Source organism: Salvelinus fontinalis, chromosome 38, assembly GCF_029448725.1.
Source record: "Salvelinus fontinalis isolate EN_2023a chromosome 38, ASM2944872v1, whole genome shotgun sequence".
Classification (NCBI taxonomy): Eukaryota; Metazoa; Chordata; class Actinopteri; order Salmoniformes; family Salmonidae; genus Salvelinus; species Salvelinus fontinalis.
In genome coordinates this window covers 35,729,408-35,734,658 of record NC_074702.1, presented here as the reverse complement: position 1 = coordinate 35,734,658, position 5,251 = coordinate 35,729,408, and the positions used below count along the sequence as shown (strand labels likewise).

The 5,251-nt window shown below is 40.9% G+C and overlaps 1 long non-coding RNA gene across 1 annotated transcript; it reads right to left on the bottom strand.

Moving 5' to 3' along the window:
- Nucleotides 1-3,900: 3,900 nt before the first annotated feature.
- Nucleotides 3,901-5,245, bottom strand: LOC129837644 (uncharacterized). Its single transcript, XR_008756733.1, has 2 exons — nucleotides 4,988-5,245; nucleotides 3,901-4,857 (listed from the first exon to the last, which is right to left on the bottom strand). It is a non-coding gene; the product is annotated as an uncharacterized LOC129837644 (long non-coding RNA).
- Nucleotides 5,246-5,251: the final 6 nt, after the last annotated feature.

The following is a 5,251-nucleotide window of genomic DNA, read 5'->3' as shown; positions in this document are numbered from 1 at the left end:
CTTCAAATAGCCACCCTTTGCCTTGACAACAGCTTTGCACACTCTTGGCATTCTCTCAACCAGCTTCATGAGGTAGTCACCTGGAATGCATTTCAATTAACAGGCGTGCCTACTTAAAAGTTAATTCGTAGAATTTCTTTCCTTTCTTTCATTCTTGAGCCAATCAGTTGTGTTGTGACAAGGTAGGGGGGTATACAGAAGATAGCCCTATTTGGTAAAAGACCAAGTCCATATTATGGCAAGAACAGCTCAAATAAGCAAAGAGAAATGACAGTCCATCATTACTTTAAGACATGAAGGTCAGTCAATACGGAACATTTCAAGAACTTTTCTAAACATCAACTGTTCAGAGGAGACTGTGAATCAGGCCTTCATAGTCGAATTGCTGCGAAGAAACCACTACCAAAGAACACCAATAAGAAGAGACTTGCTTGGGCCAAGAAACACAAGCAACGGACATTAAACCGGTGGAAATGTGTCCTTTGATCTGGAGTCCAAATTGGAGATTTTTGGTTCCAACCGCTGTCTTAAAAAAATAAATAATAATAATACTATTCATTCTATTCCCCACCCCCAAGAACCCCCCAATGCACCAACAACCAAGAGAATGAACTAAAGAGGAAAAAGGAAAAGACAGAAGAAAACAGCAAACAACAATGCAAATGTTTTTTTATTTTAATAATACATTTAAAACATAGGACATCAAGGACAACTGAAATCATAACAGCAATGCCTACTTTATATGTTAGTGTGCATGTCTGGCACTATTACATGTATGTGTTCTTGTATGTGTTTATTTGAATGAGAGTGTGTGTATATGCATGTGTACAAACACCTGTACGGCATCAGCCTCAGGCAAACCGGCATTAGTTGTAAAAACACTGCCACTTTGTGTCATTCAAATGTACTTTTATTATGTTTTATTTTGACTTTTTTTCCCTTTATATTTTGACCATCATTCTCTCTCTCACACAGCAACTCCACTCCCACTTGTCTCCAATTCCACATACCAACCCTCAGCTTCCCTCAGGCCATCCCATCTATCTCTGCTGGCCACCCACTTCGTGTTTCTATTGTATTCCGTATGTATTCCGTACAATATGTTATTATTCCCCAATGCCCCAATTTTGATATCTTCCCCTTGCTTGTTGTAAACATATATAAACTTGTAGACAAATACATAAAAAAGATAGACAAACAATAAACACATTAAATTATAAAACAGTTTCGACAATAGAGAGAGGGAGAGAAGAGAAAAGAGAGAAAAAGAGAGAGAGAAGAGAGCGAGATCAGGTGTGTGTGTGTATGAATAAGCCGTATGTGTAAGCAAGCATGTAGTTGAGTACATGTGTGCTCATATCCACTTCATAATGTTCAGATATTTTAAACAGCTCCCATACCTCTTTTTTTGTAACCTAAAGTCCCTGTAGAATTTAGTACAGCCACAGTGTTATGGAGCTGTCTCGGAATAGCTGTCCATCTATAAAGAGTTTGTCCACAATGACAAAGGCACCGCCTACCATCCATCCTTTGTTGTCTTTGTACCGGATACAGTCTCTTACAACGTTCGTTTATCTCCTTTGGAAATTGGTCATTGAGACTGAATTTGGTCCCTTTAAGCTCCCTTCCTCTGCTTTTGATCAGCTCCTTTTGTTGGTAGTGTTCAAATTTTGCGATGATCGGTTGTGAACCCTTGGTCTAGTCGCTCCGAGTTTGAAGTCTGTGTACTCGGTGGAAAGCCACCTTGTTTACAGTCTCTATAGGAAGTTTCAATGCGGATTTCATGAATTCTCTGATTGCGCCCTCTGGATTATTGGATGCGTCCTCAGGAATACCAGAAGAAAATAGATTTCCACGCAGGCTATGACTTTGTATGTCTAGTAGCAACTCCTTCATCACCCTGTTTTCCCTGAGTAGACAATCCATGTTGGAATCGGGGATTTTTACCTTGGCTGTGAGTGTCTTGTTTTCTCTTTGGAGCGTGAGAATTTCACTCTGGCTGAACTTCAAACTCCCCCTCAGCCCTGCTACCTCCTCACACAACTTGTCCATTGTTGCATGGATTCCAGCAGAAGGAGTGTTGTTCCTCCATAGCGTAAAGCTGTTGGTACTCGTCGATTTCCCTCAGGATCTGCTTGGTATCCAGATTGGCTCTATACTGCAACCAGTTGTTTTACGAAAAGATAACAATGATGCTTTCCCACGACGACGACAGGTGTCTGTAGTACAGCCAGCTAGCACTCGCAGAATCCACGCAAAAAAAAAGGAACACAAACTTGCAGTCCCAGCCGTAAAGGCTAACCGTGTTGTGGAATCCTTAGTAACAAAACTTTAGTTCGGATTAAAATCGCTTTAATGAAAAAGTTTTAATGTAAACAACAAACCGAGTGTAGACAGTACAGTGTCCTGTTGCACGCTCTGATGACGTCTCTCTCTCTCTCTCTCTCGTAACGTAACGTAACCGCTGTGTCTTTGTGAGACACGGTGTGGGTGAACAGATGATCTCTGCATGTGTATTTCCCACCGTAAAGCATGGAGGCGGAGGTGTTATGGTGTGGGGGTGCTTCACTGGTGACACTGTTTGTGAATAATTTAGAATTCAAGGCACACTTAACTAGCATGGCTACCACAGCATTCTGCAGTGATACGCCATCACATCTGGTTTGGGCTTAGCGGAACTATCATTTGATTTTCAACAGGACAATGACCCAAAACACACCTCCAGGCTATGTAAGGGCTATTTTACCAAGAAGGAGAGTGATGGAGGGCTGCATCAGATGACCTGGCCTCCACAATCCCCCGACCTCAACCAAATTGAGATGGTTTGGGATGAGTCGGACCTGGAAAAGGAGCCAACAAGTACTCAGCATATGTGGGAACTCCTTCAAGACTGTTGGAAAAGCATTCCAGGTGAAGCTGGTTAAGAGAATGCTAAGCGAATGCCAAGAGCGTGCAAAGATGTCATCAAGGGAAAGGGTGGCTATTTGAAGAATCTCAAATATAAAATATATTTTAATTTGTTTAACTCTTTTTTGGTTACTACATGATTCCATATGTGTTATTTCATAATTTTGATATCTTCACTATTATTCTACAATGTAGAAAATAGTCAAAAATAAAGAAAAACCCTGGAATGAGTAGGTGTTCTAAAACCTTTGAGGAAACGAGCCAAGTGCAGTCACTGCAAGGTACTGTATCCTTCTCAATTCATTTGGAAAGGAGATATACAGTTTTGGTCTTCACGTTTAAGATGGAATGCAGATGTACTTTTTGTGAGAGCAAATACACTATACTCTTTCAAAGGCAGCTTGCCAATTACTCAAATCCTACACATTTTACTGTATGTGTAACTGCATGCGACTTTATGCGGTCCACAATAGAACAAATCGGCACTCCTGTTCTAATCTAAAACACTTTCAGCCGCGGAACATCTTGCAGACTCGGGATCTGAGCAGCGTCACATTGTAGGTCGGGGACAGGAAGTAGAATTACCTGTAGCCATTTCAGGAAGTCTTCCTTCTACAGAAGCCATTCATCATACACTCTCTGATGAGATGATTCTGGCCCCATCATCATCTCAGGACATATTGCTAGGAACAGCGGCGTGAAACTATAGACCAGAGATTATAATACATCAACACATGCTGTGGAATAGAATTCTACTTGACACATGTTGCCACGTTAAGAAGTAATAGACTAGCACACCAAAATGGAAGCTTTTTTGTGAGCAAATGTTGTTATTTCATATGAACTTCCTAGTAACCGCCAAGAGGTGGCCCTCTATCCTGTGTTTCAACTGTGGAGCAAAAACCGTGAGTCTCAGTGGCAGATAAAGCAGAGGGAAGTGAGAAACACATGATTGGTGGTAACAACGTGAAGTCAAATAGGACATCATTCACATAAATAGAGAAATATATTTACTTGTCCATGTAGTTCTGTCGGCAACATAATAATGACCCAATTAACGGACTAAAGTCAAGAATCACCAGCTGCCATTTTCCTATCTCTACATTTCCCTCTATACGTACCCAAGTAAAACACGATGACTAAATATTGAGGCCTGAGTGGCATAAAAACACATAAATCTTACAAACACACATGTACTGGTTGTGCACATTTTCTGAGAAACTGGCACTTTTTGAAAATTGCACTTGTCAGACATGATTCAATAAGGCATATTCTAATATTCACTAACTATATTGATTGTTTCTATAAGAAGTGTGTTATCTTTAAAGTGGCAATCAGCAGTTGAAACAATAACAAAGCTGCCTCCCCACCCCTGGTTCAGTAAACGCTGAGGGATGGGACTGGAGAAATGTTATCACTTTCAAATTCATGGACAGAGCTATGGATGCAACGATTGACCATCCAATATAAAAAAGTATAGTTTTAACCATGTTTTGAGGCTATATAGTGTTTGTTTACATTCTTTGTTTCCAAATATTGGAGTAAATACAATCTTATATTTAGGTTTGTGATGGAGAGCGACAGTTGAACTAAGCTGGTGAGACATTTAGAAGTTGTTCTTCAAGAATCGAATGGTACATATCATTAATGTATGAGTCCAAAAATGGATGTAGCAAATGCTGATTGCCCCTTTAAGGTGCTTTCATAAAGTACCATACAGTACATTTCTAGCTCTATTTGTCTTTCCTATAAAAGGCTGGTCTGGTAAATATTCCCCTGAGGAGGTCATTCAGGTCCACCCCCCGCCGACCCCTCTCTGTAGTGAAGTACATAGTAGTCGTGGACGTACATGAGCACGGCGATTGGCTGGCCAATGATGAGAGAGATCCATACGGCTGCGTTGCCATAGTTACCTCGGAGAAAACGCGCCACAAACCAGGCCAGCGGAAGCTGTAAGCCAAGGACTCCATTTAGTGAGTAAACAAACACAACATTCATTTTAATGAGTCAAAAACACCACCAGTAAATCATTTCAGACAATACATTTGTGGATTATAATTTCTCAGTTCTAAGATCTCACCTGAGCCATCATGCCCATAAAAGCCCATGGCCTCAGCATCTTCAGTGGAACGCTGACCAGGTACTGTGAAGACAACATCAGCAACGTTAACTTTTCGTTTTCAAGAACAGTTTTCCACACAGCCATCTCCTTTATCCACAGCGAACAGGAAAATAATGTTTCCACTCCAGACAGCTAACCTATGGAATGACACCTAGTTCGTACACTAGGAAAGGACATACAGGGAACTGGAGGAAAGGACATACAGGGAACTGAGGTAACAGA